This window comes from Bubalus bubalis, chromosome 9 (assembly GCF_019923935.1).
Source record: "Bubalus bubalis isolate 160015118507 breed Murrah chromosome 9, NDDB_SH_1, whole genome shotgun sequence".
In the NCBI taxonomy this organism is placed as follows: Eukaryota; Metazoa; Chordata; class Mammalia; order Artiodactyla; family Bovidae; genus Bubalus; species Bubalus bubalis.
The window spans coordinates 81,210,777-81,229,001 of NC_059165.1; the positions used below are offsets into that span (position 1 = coordinate 81,210,777).

Genomic DNA, 18,225 nt, shown 5'->3' on the forward strand with positions numbered 1-18,225 from the left:
CAAATTGTCTAATGAAAAGGACCCTAATAATCCAGAGGAGCCTATTGAAAACATTTCAGATCGTCCAGGTTGATTATATGCATTTTGAAATATTTTAAATCAGAAGTCTTTGTTGTTGATCACTGTGTTTTGTTAATGACCTCACGATTTCACTCTCTTAAGTAAAAGCATGCCCTGTTCTATAAAACATGTTTATTTAAGACAAAGGGGTCCTTCTCCCTTGCTGCCAGCTAAAGCACATACTCTGTCTGCTCTGCTGCACCACTCATTTTTCTGACTCATCTTCAGGTTCAAAAAATTACGTATTTGTTTGGCTGTTTGCAAAAACCTTGCAGTATTGTTTTTCTCATGTCTGAATTTGTTCATATTAAAGCTTTCATAATACCCTTCAGTTTCTGTGTTAAACCGATGTTTAAATTGGAAAGAAAGTGGGAACTTTGGCAGTTGAGATAATTCACTTCATCTGGTGGCCAGCTCTGTTAACAATCACATCATATGCCAGCACTTAGACAAGATGAAAAGAGCCCTCGGGGCACTAAAGCTACACGTTCAGAGTGGAGGGAAAATACAGTTAGAGTTCTTTGTTTCATCATTTTATTCTCTAAAATGGGAAATTATTTTGACCAGGATCTTAAAGTGTTCAAAGAACGATTTAAAGGTTATGTGGTGGCTTCGCCATGGAAGCTGAATGCAGATTTTTGATCAGTATGCTGAACGGAAAGTGTTGCACCCCATGTCAGCAAATGATGTCTTTTATTCCCTGTGTATTGAGTGCTGTGAGGAAATGGTGATATTGTTAGCATATGAATAGCATCAAAGCCCTCCATTGGAAGATAAACCTCCATCTTCTGAAATAGATGCGGACCTGCCCTCCTGCATGAAAGTGCCTCTCTTGCCAACAGTGCGCTCCCTCTAACCCCTGAGCGGTTTCTTCCAGAACAGGCACGTTGATATTCTGCACCGAGTTTGCTGGTGCATGACTGCGCATTCCATCACTTAGGAGAGAACATTTTCACATCAGATTGGCTTTGTACAGGAGGCAAGGGAGGAAGGCTATTAGCTAAAATAAATTTTATATTTTAAAGTTTGTGGCAGGGTGGAATTGACATTTTCTGTATGGTTTTTATTATTATTTGTCCTAAAAATGAGAGACTGATCTAAGCCCTTGACAAGAAATAGAGTGGGTAACTGCCTCTTCATTTCTGAATGCAGACATGACTCTCTCTCACTCATGCTGGATTCTTCAATCAATCCTGACATGCCAGCCAGACACAATTTAAAAATAATGCATCGGTCCCCTTCTTTGTGTACATGTTATTGGAGGTTGATAAGCCCTCCTCATCAAGCTCCTTCTCTTTCCACCTGTCCTGATGATCAACAAATCCTGCGGCTACTCAAGGTGGAATTTTAGTTCCACAGCAGAATTACTGAGGCTTTTAAGAGCACCAGCCACATCAAATAGGTCCTGAGATGATAAACTGACAGCCCATAACAGGGCAAGTAATTCCAGATGCCTTGGATGTTTAGTCTATTAGCTCATTGGGACATGTAAGGAATAGTCAGTTTCCATTAATGTTCAGTTTATTTTTGGCTAAGATGCTTAGGGTATGATGCTGCTAGTCATTTCCTATAACAACTTTATTTACAGAGGAGGTCTTTTCTGAAAGGTACATGGCTAGAACTTCGTTTCTGAGCTCATATGTTATGCTGACCAAAAATGTCTGTCAAAACTTAAATCAGTGTCATAGGTTATATTTTCATTTTCATTACTCTTGGAGTCCTTTTTTTAAAAAAAAAAAAAAAATCATGTTGCCAGCGGTTATATTGACATTGATCAAAGTTTAGGTCAGCTCAATTCCAGCCTATGGTTTAGAAATAAGCAGAGCATAATGTTGACATGATTGATTTCCAGTTACTTATTCTGTGTGGTTTCTCTTGCATGTTTAAAGACATATCTGTGTACAAAAGCAAAGAAACAACACCTTTGTTTTATAAAGAGCTGAATATACTCTTGATGGAAAATTGTTTTATATGTCATTGTAATAGAAGACCTTTTCTTACTTTCTCTCACTCATACACTAAGTAATTGTTCTCATGGTCTCCCTGAGTGATACACATTGAGAAAGTGAATCTTGGTGGGTCAAGTTTGTCTGATTGTGAGATTCTGGATTGCTTCCAAATGAGAGGTTGGAATAGAAAGAATGAACACAAAGGCTTCTGGGACATGTTAGGAATATCAAGTACTATCTCCAGATTTTCTAATTAGTGTTCAAGACAAATGCTCAGGAAATTACAAGAGTATACCTGATTTAACTCAAATTTTAAACATAGTGGATTTCAATAAGAATTAGTATTCTGACTTTTAGGTGATACCATTTTAGGCTTCAGCTTATTTAGCTATATTTTAAGGCTCAAATTGTTTCTTTCTTATTTTTTTTTAACCCACATATTGATGAGCAAAGTCATTGTCTGAACTAGATTTTCCTCTCTGATGAAGAGACTGTTCCATATAAACCTAACCAATGAAGGTGAAAAGATTCAATACTTAATTCAAAAATGGATAAGTCATGGGAATGGTAGGGTATAAGAGACTGCTTGGTCTTCTAATTATTCGATCATAATATCCCATGTAAATGTAATAATTTATACATTTTAAACAATGCTTTATGCAGAACTTGGAAGGGCAGAGCCTGGAAAGAACCAAGTGAATTTACTGATAAAAAGAATGGTCCTACTTAATGATGTCAGAGTTGGATGAGCTGATGGTTTCATAAGTCAGAGATTTCAAGGCATCTAAATTACTGTGAAGTTATTGCCAGCTATCCTGATTGTTTGGGATAGCTGTTAAACATCACACACAGACATTAATCCCCAGGCTGGCAAAAAAGATGATTAGAGTGGCCTGTAAAAATAAGAACTATCATACTAGCAGATTAAAAAAAATCACTTGGCCAAGTATTGTTTTGAGACTAAATAGAGGATGGAAAAATGTTCCACCAGTGCATTTGAAAGCATGAAATGTTCTTTTCTGTAAATAATGATTGAATAAGGTCATATTTCTGTCCTGGAATCAGGACTTTAGTGATTTGGTAATTTGCCAGCAAGTCTAGGGGCTAATTTTAGAGCCTGATTAAGCTTTGAAAGCATCTCTATATGTTTCATTCATTAATATTACTAATAATCTCAACTCCCCAAACCCACCCGTCTCCTGGTTAGGGAAGAATTCCTTTTTAAGGTCACAGAGAAATTTCAAGTTTCTAATTATGAACCTCAAAAAATTACAGAGAGAACAAAAGTGAGAGAGAGAAATAAAGAGAGAGATTCTCTGTGTGATCATGTGTCTGTGAGGAGGGGTAAGAGATAGCTGAATAATTTCTAACCCACCTTCAAAGTGTATTTTTATGCAGAAGTTTACTGAGTTATTTCTAGTTCTCTTTTAAACTATTTCCTTTCTATTCTTATAAAGCATCATTATTTAGCAAGGACTTCAGAATACTTTTATTTCAAAATAATATAGCAACCTAATGTGCTGTGCTGCGCTTAGTTGCTCAGTCAAGTCCAACTCTTTGTGACCCCCATGGACTGTAGCCCACCAGGCTCCTCTGTCCATGGGGATTCTTCAGGCAAGAATACTGGAGTAAGTTGCCATGCCCTCCTCCAGGGGAATCTTCCCAAGTCAGGGATCAATCCCAGGTCTCACTGCAGGCAAATTCTTTACCATCTGAACCATCAGAGAAGCCCAAGAATACTGGAGTAGGTACCCTATCCCTTGTCCAGGGGAACTTCCTGACCCATGAATTGAACCAGGAGTAGCCTGGTGGGCTGCAGTCCATGGCGTCGCAAAGAGTCGGACACGACTGAGCGAATTCACTTTCACTTTTCACTTTCATGCATTGGAGAAGGAGATGGCAACCCACTCCAGTGTTCTTGTCTGGAGAATCCCAGGGATGGGGGAGCCTGGTGGGCTGATGTCTATGGGGTCACACAGAGTCGAACATGACTGAAGTGACTTAGAAGCAGCAGCAGCAGTTCCTGCATAGAAGGTGGATTCTTTACCTGCTGAGCTACCAGGGAAGCCCAAAAGCCTATATAAACTACCTACAATTCTTCATGAACAGCTTTTTTATCTCAACATTTAAATAATCAGATCACTATTTTTTGTGCTTTATTCAAATTGTATATTAATTGGTCAAATGAAATATTTGGAGGAGCGAATAATTAGGAAAGGCTTGCAGAAACATCTAGGTCCTTAATGGGGAAACAATGGAAATAGTGACAGACTTTATTTTTTTGGGCTCCAAAATCACTGCAGATGGTGGGGCCATGAAATTAAAAGATGCTTGCTCCTTGGAAGAAAAGTTATGACCAACCTAGACATAATATTCGGAGAAGGCAATGGCACCCCACTCCAGTACTCTTGCCTGGAAAATCCCATGGATGGATGAGCCTGGTAGGCTGCAGTCCATGGGGTCGCACAGAGTTGGACACAACTGAGTGACTTCACTTTCACTTTCAGACATAATATTAAAAAACCGAGACATTACTTTGCCAACAAAGGTCCATTTAGTCAAAGCTATGGTTTTTCCAATAGTCATGTATGGATGTGAGAGTTGGACTACAAGGAAAGCTGAGTGCTGAAAAATTGATGCTTTTGGACTGTGGTGTTGGAGAAGACTCTTGAGAGTCCCTTGGACTGCAAGGAGATCCAACCAGTCCATCCTAAAAGAAAACAATCCTGAATATTCATTGGAAGGACTGATGCTAAAGCTCCACCTGATGCAAAGAACTGACTCACTAGAAAAGACGCTGATGCTGGGAAGATTGAAGGCAGGAGGAGAAGGGGACAACAGTGGATGAGATGGCTGGATGGCATCACTGACTCAATGGACATAAGTTTGAGTAAGTGCTGGGAATTGGTGAGGGACAGGGAAGCCTGGTGTGCTGCAGTCCATGGGTTTGCAAAGAGTCGGACACGACTGAGTGACTGAACTGACTGGCTGACTTAAGAAAATATTTTAATGTCATGTGTATGGCTCAAAAATATACTAACATGATTTAAAATATGCTACTTTATGAATCAAGTAGAATTTCCCTTTGTAATAGGGAAACATTTAGAGTACCAAAGAAATGATTTTAAATTATTTTTCTTTATTGAATAACTGCTGCTGCTGCTAAGTCGCTTCAGTCATGTCTGACTCTGTGCGACTCCATGGACGGCAGCCCACCAGGCTCCCCTGTCCCTGGGATTCTCCAGGAAAGAACACTGGAGTGGGTTGCCATTTCCTTCTCCAATGCAGGAAAGTGAAAAGTGAAAGTGAAGTCACTCAGTTGTGTCCGACTCTTAGCGACCCCATGGACTGCAGCCCATCAGGCTCCTCTGTCCATGAGATTTTCCAGGCAAGAGTACTGGAGTGGGGTGCCATTGCCTTCTGTGCCATCAGAGGGCAGACAGACTGAAAACCACAATTACAGAAAACTAACCAATCTAATCATGTGGACCATAGCCTTGTCTAACTCAATGAAACTATGAGTTATTGAATAATCTATAATAAAGAGCATGGAGGATGCCAACTAGATTTCAGTGACTCAAAATCAGGTATTCATCCACTTATTCATTCACTGTCATAAATATTTATTGAAGGTAGCAGGTATAGAGCAGAGGACAAGGTTCAGTTCAGTCACTGAGTCATGTCCAACTCTCTGCGACCCCATGGATTACAGCACGCCAGGCCTCCCTGTCCATCACCAACTCCCAGAGTTTACTCAATCTCATGTCCATTGAGTCGGTGATGCCATCCAACCATCTCATCATCTGTCGTCCCCTTCTCCTCCCACCTTCAATCTTTCCCAGTATCAGGGTCTTTTCAAATGAGTCAGTTCTTCACATCAGGTGGCCAAAGTATTGGAGTTTCAGCTTCAACATCAGTCCTTCCATGAACACTCAGGACTGATCTCCTTTAAGATGGACTGGCTGGATCTCCTTGCAGTCCAAGGGACTCTCAAGATTCTTCTCCAACACCACAGTTCAAAAGCATCAGTTCTTTGGCGCTCAGCTTTCTTTATAGTCCAACTCTCACATCCATACATGACTAGAGGACAAGGTATGAAATGGCAAAAGCCCATTGATTAAGGTAAGAAATGATAAAAGCTTGGATGATAAGGGCAGAGAAGAGGAGAGGGGAAGTACAGGGCTTTAAGAGTAGTATAGGAGGAAGAGTGGGATGTAAGTGAAACTACAGAAACACTAGTACTAATCAGCTTGAATATGAGAATACTTATCTGAGCTTTGTCCTTTGGCTATTTATGAGGCCAGAATATTACAATTTATGAGCTCAAGAAGAGGCTCTGTGGGGTTAGCCTGCTCAACATGCTATCACATTGCCTCCCCTGTGATTGATATCTCTTAAGAAACCACTATTCCACTAAGCACAGAGATTGTCTGTCAGTCTCTACTACTATTAATATCTTTCTGGTATGAAAGAGGTGATGCTGTCGGGCAAGGAGATATTATTCCTTACCCAAGGTATGGGCAAGAGTATTGTTCTAATTCCCCATGGTTCAAAGTGTTAATTAAAATAGTAAAATGATGCATGTTATGAGACAAAGGAAAAACTCCAACTATATTGTCCCCATTACTTCCTACTGCCACAGCCACACTCCCAGAAGTAGCCATTAAAGCTCAAGAAGATATTTTAAATTCTCAAGACAGTATGTTAACACGAGAGTATATTACAATATATTAATATTCTCTCTCTTTTTTTTTTTGCCATTCTTTGTACATGGACTTTTCTATGGTTAACTTGAAGCATCACTTTGCCTTAAAAAATAGGGTTAGAATTTTTAGAGTAGTGTTGCAAAGAGTCTATACTTAGCTTTTGATACTTACAAGAGATACTTGAGGTCAAAGCAAAGTGATAGACTTGAAATCTTGCAATATCTAAGAGAGACAGAAGCTCCCTAAATTCCTTTACGTACCCCTCTAACACATCAAAAGGGACAGACTTGGTGGACAAGACCATAGAAAATAATATACCTTAAGTAGGGCAAAGGAGGACCGGAGAGAGTACACATTCCAGACCTGCTCCTCTTGTTCCTACGGGGTGGTTGCTGAATACAGGAGACTAAAAGGGGAAATGTGACCAGATCTACACTCCCTGGGCTTTTCACCGCAGTGCAGACATTGTGCTCAATTGATTGAGAGGAATGTTTGTTCTTTGGTTGGGGCAGTAGAGGAAGGTATTCCGTAAGCCTCACGAACCAGTCTGGGGGTTTGCGACATGAAGGTAAATTCAGTGGCCCAACCTAGCTAGGTGGAAGGAGTCAGAGTGTACTTTCTGAGCATTCCTGAGTTCCCAGAAAAGAAACAGAAGCTGGTTAAGCTGATGGTCAGTGGTCTCTGGCCTTTTGTGGCAAGGGGCAAGGTGCCCTGGCAGGAGAAGCCACAGTGTTCAGAAGCTATGATGGCTGAGATCCAGGTGGGGCACAAAGATGCTCAGAGAGTTCCTCATGGCCTTTCAGGACCGGGTTGATGGCACGCTGGCCAGGGAGCATCAGCAGGGCTGGCTGGTGCTCAGTGGTTGAGATGCACAAGAGGAGAATGTTGGCAGATCCAAGGCCTCTATTTTGCCTTCAGTCACGTTGCCTGAAAGTACAGATGACACAATTTCCTTTCCCCTAACTACTTGTCATCTTGGAGGAGCAGAGGAAATGGATGGAAATCAAAAGGGTGAAGTTTTACTAAAAAAGGTTTAAAATTATTGCATTGGGTTGAATTTACTGGTTTGGACTAAAATATAGGTTTCTGTAACTGACCAGGCAGGGAACGCATAGGGTTCATGAAATTGCCTATCTATAAGAAATAAAGCAGCTGCTTTGAGCATCTGAATGCAGTTTGAGTGAACTAACTGGATGTTGGACCTTGTGAATTATCTTTGTCTCGTAACTGGTGTTTATCATATACTCTATTTGTGCCTTTTTATTCTACCTCTTGGGAAATTTACTCAAATTTTTCTTCCCAAATTCCGATCAAAATTTTAATTTTGATACTAATATTTTTAATTTTGAGGAACATTTTCTTGATTTCTGATAGTTCCTATCACAGAAGCTTCTACTTTTATTTGTTATGGATATAATATTCTGTCACATCCCTGCTGTTATCATGAGAGTTTTTAAACAATTCTCAGTACAATTGTACAATCTGTACAGTTCTTTAAACAATTCTCTTTCAAACAGTTCTCTTTTGTGGATTGTCTTTGTTTCTTCTGAGGTCACCTGTTCTGTTCGTTCTTCCTGGCCCTTCTCTCTTTTAATGTTTACAGATTTATGTAGAAGACATCAAAAAGCCTGGATTGAGTGTCTGAAGCTCCAAATGGGTCTCTGTAATTCATTCCTTACCAGGCATTAGAGTACTCAGTGCAACTGTTTGTTCAGCCCATGGTTATGTTCTTACAGTTTGATGTGAAGATGGTAAATACAGGAGAGGAGGAACTCAATGGTCAAATGCACCTCTCCAATTATTTTTTATACTCTCATGATTTCCAAAATTATATTTCAGTCCAAATTTCTCTGCTGAAATTCAGATACAAGTATCCAATTACACACTGGACATTTTCACATGGGTGGAGGGCCCTTAAATGTATCAGCCCACCTCTCTCTGTCTCCTTCTTTTCTTCCTCCTCGCATATATGTTATCTCAATGCAACCATCCAGTTCTATCAGTTCTGCTTCCAGAATATCTCTTGAATTTTTCCACTTCTTTTATCTCCTTTACCCATAGAACATGTGTACGTCCTGACCACTATAATTACACATTTGAATGATCCCAGCATCTCTTTATCTGGTCTTCCTTCTTCCAAACTCTTTATATACGCAGTTCTTTCTCCAAAATGAACTTCTAAGATGAAAAATCTGACTATAACATTCCAAATTGATCATCACTCATTTCAATAACTGTACATTGATCTGAAGGTCAATCTTGAGATCTTACTCTGGTTTACAAAACCCTTTATGATCCGACCCCTGGTCACTCATCTGATCTTTCAGATGAGTTGTTGTTCTACCCACCTTCTGTAACCTAGTCATACAAAGCCTCCTGTAGAATTCAGAATGCATTTTGCTCTTTCTTACTCTGATACTGTTATTTACGAGCTGCAAAGTGAGGCTTTGAAAGTGAGGTGAAAGTGAGGCTAATGAAATTGAAAAGGCCAAAGTTATAAAAGGAAGTTGAAGAGAGAGTTCTGAAATAGGATAAAGGGATCATGAGTACCAAATGAAGCAAAGAGAGCAAGTAAGAGACAGATGAAAAAGTGCCTGTTAGTTTTCACAACAGTGAAATATGAAATTGTGTTTACTTGTTAAATTGGAAGGGATTCTCAGGTGGCTCAGGGGTAAAGAACTGGCCTGCCAATGCAGAAGATGCGGGTTCAGTCCCTGGGTCAGGAAGATCCTCTGGAGAAGGAAATGGCAACCCTCTCCAGTATTCTTGTCTGGAAAATCCCATGGACAGAGGAGCCTGGCCAGCTACAGTCCATGGGGTTACAAAGAGTCGGACATCACTGAGCACGCACACACTGATCAGTAAGTTTTTTCATTTTCAAAATTAATTGTTAGAGCCTCTGTCTTTATTTAAAATAGACAATGACTAAATAGTATTCACAAACTGTAGAATTTAAAAGATGGTCATTTTGTGAACTTATTGAAAAATCAGTGATAATTAGTGGAAGCAGACTGGTACGGATTAAAAAGAGGATGTGAGGTGAGGAAGTGAACATAGTGTTCGTAGACAACTCTTCTAATATATAGGACTGTGGTGTGCAGGAGTGAAACAATATGGTGATTAAAGTCCAGATAGAGTGTTTATTATGTAGCTCTGTGTTAAGGTGGTATAGATGTGAGCATGCTTATATGCTGACAAGAAGTCAAAGCCACATTAGGTTCTCAGATTGATTTCTTTATGCCTGTATTACCAGTTTTCAGACATCACTGCCCACCCCCTACCCCTGCTGATACTTCCAACTCCAGGGAAAGGCATAGTATAGGTTCTTGTTGGGATTCTTTCTCTCCCCTAACATCATTTACATGCCTATTGACTTAATGGACCTTAGCTCTAGATGGCAAGATGTAGCCTTCCCGTCCCTTCATGCACCCCCTGTAGGAGTCAACTTCCTGTTGTCCCTGTGGGATGTGGGGGATTGTCTTCCATTTGGTCATCAGTTGCTTTACGCCATTGCCTTTCCCACTCTCCTGGGTTCATCACTTGGGTCTCAGTTCACTTTGCCAGCGTTCCTACTTAAAGTAGGTTTTAGCTAAAGGTTTAGGGGATAGTAGAGAGGCCATATCGCATAAAGAGGAAACATCTATTAACACATTCTTGACTGGAGACCTATTACAGCCACAGGCATTAGTTTTTGCCCCCCACCCCCACCCCCATCAATAATGTGTTAATTGTAACATTATTCATGGAAATGTATCTAAAATTCCTGCATGACTATGCTGTACTATATAATCTGGCTCTGCCATGTTGTAAGGTTCCTTCTTTCTTGACACTTCTTCCAGTTTCCCTCTCAGGGTCCCAATTCCTTTCCTAAAGCACTGGTGAAAAGTGAAAGTGAAAGTCAGAAATTTTATTTCAGAGGACAGGCATGTTGAAAGTTCTCTAAACTAGAAAACTCTCTATTGTCAAAAAGTGTCTAAACAATTTGGAAGCTGTAGGATTATTTTAGGAAATCTGAATATAGAAATTACCTGTCAAGGAACAGGGTGTTAAGGTCAGAAAAGTTGTTATAACTCAAGTCAGGTCACAGTTACTCTTGTTATATGGCAAAGTACAGGCCTTCTTGCAGGGTTTTCCAGCCACAGAAGAGGGTGAGAATTCTAGCTTCTCTGATCTTCAGTCACCTCACTGTTCCATACCTTCCACTTGGCAAAGAAAATGAAAAATAAGTGCAGGGGAATTTGTTCATTTTTCATAGAAGAAAAGTTCTGTTTGATCATATTCCTGTTTGATGTTTTTAAAACAATCAGAAAACACAATCTTATAAACAAAGAAAATAATATTGTGTGTAAGTTAATAATCTCTATGTTTTACTGATTAGGCTAAAAAAGAAACTTAAACCATTTTGTGTGTCTTTTATTTATTTAAAAAATGAAGGCTTCCCTCTCAATCCAATTCCTTGGCATTTGGAATTGAATGAACCATGATAAATTTCAGTGAAGCAGACCAATTTTGACTAAATAATAAAAGTGATTTTGTTGAAAGCATATCAGAGTACACTCTGGCATCAGACCTAGCCTTTTAAAACAACTTTATATTGACATCTTTTAATTTTTTAAATTAAAATATGTAATTGAAGCATAGTTGATTTACAATGTTGTTTTAGTTTCAGGTGAACAGCAAAATGATTCAGTTACACACATACATGTATCTATTCTTTTTAAGATTCTTTTCCTTTCTCAGTTCAATTAGTTGCTCTGTTGTGTCAGACTCTTTGTGACCCCATGGACTGCAGCACTCCAGGCTTCCCTGTCCTTCACCAACTCCTGGAGCCTGCTCAGACTAAAGTCCATTGAGTTGGTGATGCCCTCCAACCATCTTATCCTTTTTCATCCCCTTCCTCTTCCTTCAGTCTTTTCCAGCATCAGGGTTTTTTCCAGTGAGTCAGTTCTTCCCATTAGGTGGCCAAAGTATTGGAGTTTCAGCTTTAGCATCAGTCCTTCCAATGAATATTCAGGGCTGATTTCCTTTAGGATTAACTAATTTAATCTCTTTGCAGTCCAAGGGACTCTCAAGAGTCTTCTCCAACCACAGTTCAAAAGCATCAATTCTTCAGCACTCAGCTTTCTTTATGGTCCAACTCTCACATCCATACCTGGCTACTGGAAAAACCATAGCTTTGACTAGATGGACCTTTGTTGGCAAAGTAATGTCTCTGCTTTTTCATATGCTGTCTTGGTTAGTCATAGCTTTTCTTACAAGGAGCAAGCGTCTTTTAATTTCATGGCTGCAGTCACCATCTGCAGTGATTTTGGAGCCCCCAAAAATAAAGTCTGTCACTGTTTCCATTGTTTCCCCATCTATTTGCCATGAAGTGATGGGATCGGATGCCACGATCTTCATTTTTTGAATGTTGAGTTTTAAGCCAACTTTTTCACTCTCCTCTTTCACTTTCATCAAGATGCTCTTTAGTTCTTTTTGTTTTCTGCCATAAAGAGTGGTGTCATCTTCATATCTGAGGTTATTGATATTTCTCCTGGCAATCTTTATTCCAGCCTGTGCTTCATCCAGCCCAGCATTTCTCATGATGTGCTCTGCATGTAAGTTAAATTAGCAGGGTGAAAATATACAGCTTTGACATACTCGTTCCAAATTTGGAACCAGTCCATTTTTGCATATCTGGTTCTAACTGTTGCTTCTTGACCTGCATACAGATTTCTCAGGAGGCAGGTCAGGTGGTCTGCTATTCCCATCTCTTTAAGAATTTTCCACAGTCGTTGTATACACACAGAAAAGGCTTTAGTATAGTCAATGAAGCAGAAGTAAATGTCTTTCTGGAACTCTCTTGCTTTTTTAAATATCCAACGGATGTTGCCAATTTGATCTCTGTTTCCCCTGCCTTTTATAAATCCAGCTTAACATGTGAAATTTCTTATTTCACATACTGCTGAAGCCTGGCCTGGAGAATTTTGAGCATTACTTTGCTAGTGTGTGACATGAGTGCAATTGTGTGGTACTTTGAACATTCTTTGGCATTGCCTTTCTTTAGGATTTAAAGGAAAACTGACCTTTTCCAACCCTGTCTCCCCTGCTGAGTTTTCCAAATTTGCTAACATACTGAGTGCAGCACTTTCACAGCATCTTTTTTAGGATTTGAAATAGCTCAGCTGGAATTCCTCGCCTCCACTAGTTTTGTTCATAGTGATGCTTCTTAAGGCCCACTTAATTTCACATTCCAGGATGTCTAGCTCTAGGTGAGTGGTCACACTATTGTGGTTATCTGGGTTATTAAGATCTTTTTTATATAGTTCTTCTGTGTATTCTTGCCACCTTTTCTTAATATCTTCTGCTTCTGTTAGGTCCATACCATTTCTGTCCTTAATTGTGCCCATCTTTGCATGAAATGTTCCCTTGATATCTCTAATTTTCTTGAAGAGATCTCTAGTCTTTCCCATTCTATTGTTTTCCTCTATTTCTTTGCATTTATCACTTAGGAAGGCTTTCTTATCTCTCCTTGCTATTCTCTGGAACTCTGTATTCAGATGGGTATATCTTTCCTTTTCTCCTTTGCCTTTTGCTTCTCTTTTTTCTCAGCTATTTGTAAGGTCTCCTCAGACAACCATTTTGCCTTTTTTCTTCTTCTTGGAGATGGTTTTGATCACTGCCTCCTGTACATTATTACAAACCTCCATCCATAGTTCTTCATTCTGTCGATCAGATCTAATCCCTTGAATCTATTTCTCATTTCTTCTATATAATTGTAGGGGATTTGATTTATAGGTCATACCTGAATGGGCTAGTGGATTTCCCTGCTTTCTTCAATTTAAGTCCTTATTTGGCAATAAGGAGTTCGTAATCTGCTGCCTCTATAGAGCTTTTCTTCAGCTGCAGCTGTAAAGAATATAATCAATCTGATTTCAGTATTGACCACCTGGTGATGTCCATGTGTAGAGTCTTCGCTTGTGTTGTTGGAAGATGGTGTTTGCTATGACCAATGCGTTCCCTTGGCAAAACTCCATTAACCTTTGCCCTGCTTCATTTTGTATTCCAAGGCCAAACTGCCTGTTACTCCAGATATCTCTTGACTTCCTACTTTTGCATTCCTGTCCCCTGTGATGTAAAGGACATCATTTTTGGTGTTAGTTCTGGAAGGTCTTGTAGGTCTTCATTGAATTAATTCAGCTTCTTTGAAATTTGTGGTTGGGGCATCGATTTAGATTACTCTGATATTGAATAGTTTGCCTTGAAAATGAACAGAGATCATTCTGTCGTTTTTGAGATCCAAGTACTGCATTTTGGACCCTTTTGTTTACTATGAGGGCTACTCCATTTTTTCTAAGGGTTTTTGCCCATAGTAGTAGATATAATGGTTATCTGAATTAAATTCGCCTAGTCCAGACCTTTTTAGTTTATTGATTCCTAAAATGTCCATATTCACTCTTGCCATCTCCTGTTTGACCACTTACAATTTATGTTGATTTGTGGACCTAAGATTCCAGGTTCCTATGCAGTATTGTTATTTACAGCATCAGACTTCACTTCCATCACCAGTCACATCCACAACTGGGTGTTGCTTTTGCTTTAGCCTCGTCCTTCATTCTTTCTGGAGTTATTTCTCCAATATTCTCCAGTAACATATTGGACACCTACCAACCTGGGGAGTTCATCTCTCAGTGTCGTATCTTTTTGCCTTTCATACTGTTCATGGGGCTCTCAAGGCAAGAATACTGAAGTGAATAAAAAGAAATGTTCCTTTCTAAGTTATCATAAAATACTGAGTTAGTTCCCTGTGCTATATAGGAGGTCCTTGTTGGACATCCATTTTATGTAAAGTAGTGTGTATATGTTAATCCCAAACTTCTAATTTATCTCCCCATCCCATATCTATTTTTAAAGGGACATGCCTTTGCTAATATTCTTTGATTGTAACAAAATTATTCACATGTGTAGAAGTTACATTAAATATGTCAATCAAATCAGATGGGTTCTAAGGTTCCCTGAACTGTTACTGGAAAAGTTTTTAATTTTTTGAGAATGTGTTGTCCTTTTCTTCTTGACATGCTTCTAACACCGTTTTGTTTCCTAGGTTTGGCTCATTTTGTTATCAGATCCTGGAAACAGAGAGAGGAAAGCCAAGGAGTTAATAATGTATTATAAGCTGTGAGTTTATTCATACACTGCCTGACTCACCCTCCAAGAATTCCTCTCGGGAGCGATTTATTGCTATTACAGTCAGTACTAAAGATAAGTTGGGATTTCAGATGCTTTGGTATCCACATATCTAAATAATAGTAATTATTTTGCTTCTAGCTTTCCCTAATGTTACTTAGTTTTAATAGCTAATGGTATTTCTATTTGATTTCGCAGTAAATATCAGTTTCACTAAATCATTAGGGTTGGGTCCTACAGTTATAAGAATATTGATTTTTATGTAAACCAGCAGAAAATGTTAACAAATCATATAAAATGTTTGATAGTTTATTGGGGTTTTTCTGATAGCCACTTTACTTTCTGGCAGGCAGCATAAAGATTGGAGATACTGGGTTAGGGGTGAGTTGAAAGAGCAACTGGGAGGGAAAGAGTGATGATAAATGCCTTGGCATTCTTTCACACTAAATAAGAAGTTATATCATATTCACAGTGTTAAAGGATGACAGAAATATTGTGCAGCTTAAATGATTAGTCGGGGGCTTGTGTTCCTAGATTATATGATTTAGTAGCTATGCATTGGGTTTTATTACAAACAATGTTCTTTGAAAAGTCAACCAATAAAGAGAGAACACAGAGAAACTGACACTTTTGGCTACAGCTTCTATTTCCTTATGCCTAGTATACAGAAGCACAAGTGTTAAAATGAAGAAGTTAATATATATGGGGAGTTCTGAAATAGCCCTACTGTTTTAGAAAATTAAGTTCAGAGTATCTACTATGGGAATTCAATAAAACTTTTGGCCTTCAATATAAGATAGACCATAAATCAATGAAGTTTAAATAGTTCTGCTCTCTTGAACACCTGCTTATCTGTCTTGAGAAAATTCTGTAGTGTTTTAACCATCATTTTATGACATTAAAAAGTAATGCTCACTATTGCAGTACTTGGAAAGGCTATTAACGTTAAGGGTATGTCAGCCATTCTATTATAAACCCTGATTTCCAGGAGTTTAATATAACCCAGACATCGCATGTAATAAACCCTAATGCAGGAATCTGAAACTTGGATCATTATTTTCTCTATTTAAAGGCCAACTGCTTCACAAGAACTGTCTCTAGCCATGGCAAATATCTTTAAGATAAGTTATAATTTAAAAAATTTACCAAATGCCAGTTTTTCTTTGCTGTGATATTTTCCCTCTAATTTAAGATAAGGGCTCTGAAAGGAAGGCTGTGTGTAAAATAGCTTTTGAATGAAGTTAATCTATGTATTTGCAGAAGAGCCCTCATCTCCTCATCCCCAATAGAATTTTATGTCTCTTTCTCCAGAGAAGAACCTTTTGGTCCATGAATATGGTTCATCTTCTACACTTGTTATAACAAATTACCACAAACTCAGCTGCTTACAACACTGTAAATGTGTTCTCTTAAGGTTCTGGAAGTCGGAAGTCTGAACTCAGCTTCACTGGGCTAATGTCAAAAGTGTCAGCAGGGCTGGTTCCTTAGGAGGTTCCGAGGGGAGAACAGGTTTCCTTGCCTTTTTCAGCTGCTAGTTGCTGCCTCTATCCCTTGGCTCATGTTTGACTTTTTTGAGGCCCCATGGACTGTAGCTGGCTAGGCCCCTCTGTCCCTTGGATTTCCCAGGCCAGAATATTGGAGTGGGCTGCCATTTTCTTCTTCAGAGGATCTTCCTGACCCAGGGGTCAAACCCCAGTCTCCCGCATTGGCAGGCAGTTTCTTTACTGCGAACCACCAGGGAAGCCCTCAAATATCTTACACATAAAAATGACTGACCTAGGTCCAGCCTAATCTGGGGAGGAAGGAATATGTTTTGGAGGCATGAAGAAGAAAGATGTGGAGAAACAATTCTATTTCTTGCTCACTGATCATCTTTGATGCTGGGCAGGCTAAGATGTGGTGATCAGCAGCCTTATTTTTATTTTGTTCAGTCGCTAAGTTGTGTCCAACTTTCTGCAACCCCATGGACCGCAGCATGCCAGGTATCCCTGTCCCTCACCATCAAAGTCTTCCTCCAAAAGTGAGAGAGTTCTTTTTTGATGGGTGCTGAGTGGCTAGAGGTTATTAAATTTGCAGTGGAAGGAGGTACGTGGAGGTAAGTGTCCCTTTACCTTTTGTATTCCTTTCTCCCTCTTTGTTATAGAATCTGTTTTCCCAAAGAAATTATGTTGTAAAGAAGATTTTAAAAAAGAAGCTTAGGGTCTCAGACAAGCTTGCTGACATTGCCTTGTTAATCTTTGGTGCAGCCTACACACACATATATATATATACATATATATGTATATATATATATGTATGTATACACACACACACACACACATATTTAGAGAACAAAGTGTAAGGAGTGTAATAACACAAGTGGTAAAAGGCAAGTGGATCAATTTAAAAAATAAGTATGTACTGGATTTATTTCTACTTCATGATGATTTAAGTGAGGGTGGTTTTGTTTGTTTTTAAGCTACTGAAAAACCAACCACCCTTTATTGTTGTTTTTTTCAAAAATGCTCAAGTATTTTCTGAATGATGAATAGGCAATTAAAGAGCAAACTTTTGGAGAGCCATCTGGTTGAATGAGGAGATATCTTTGTGGCCCTCTCCATCAGTGGTCTCAGGATTAGCCTCAGGCTCGATGGCTCACCAGTACTCAGAAAGGTACTTATATTCACAGTTGTGATGTATTACAGAGAAAAGAGTCAGATCAAAATCAGCAAAGGGAAAAAGCTCAGGGGTGAAATTCAGGAGAAACAAGCTTCCAGGTGTCCCCTTTCAGTGGAGTTGAACAGGGGCATGCTTGATTCTCCCAGCAATGATGTGTGACACGTGTGAAGTGTTGCTAAACAGGGAAGCTCACCTTTGTGTCCAGGTATTTTTTTGGGGGTCACTCACATAGGCACGTAGCACCTATGTGGTCAGGAAACTAAGATTCCACATCCTGTGTGGTGTGGCTAAAAAAAAAAAGATATAATAGGGCCCAAGACCTAAGGCAGTCTTCTTTTAGATAGCTATTTTTAGAGTCATTTTTCTTTTAAAAGCATCTGTATTAACAATTGGCTTTCTCAATGACTCCGTAGTAAAGAATCTGCCTGCAATGCAGGAGATGCAGGAGACGTGGGTGGGTTTGATCCCCAGGTCCGGAAGATCCCCTGGAGGAGAGGATGTCAACCCACTCCAGTATTCCTGCTTGGAGAATCCCATGGTCAGAGGAGCCTGGCAGGCTACAGTCCATAGGATCACAAGAAGTCAGACGCAGCTGAACGTGCACACACTTATACCAATCAAAGACTGCATTCCAGTGTCTCCAAGGGGATTTAAGATCTTCTCTTTTAAAGGGTGCCCCTTCAGGT

General features: G+C 39.4%; 1 long non-coding RNA gene across 1 annotated transcript; it reads right to left on the bottom strand.

The window, feature by feature from the left end:
• Positions 1-10,462: 10,462 nt before the first annotated feature.
• LOC123335249 lies at positions 10,463-13,540 on the bottom strand. The gene is made up of 3 exons (XR_006553653.1): positions 13,500-13,540; positions 10,744-10,917; positions 10,463-10,590 (listed from the first exon to the last, which is right to left on the bottom strand). It is a non-coding gene; the product is annotated as an uncharacterized LOC123335249 (long non-coding RNA).
• Positions 13,541-18,225: the final 4,685 nt, after the last annotated feature.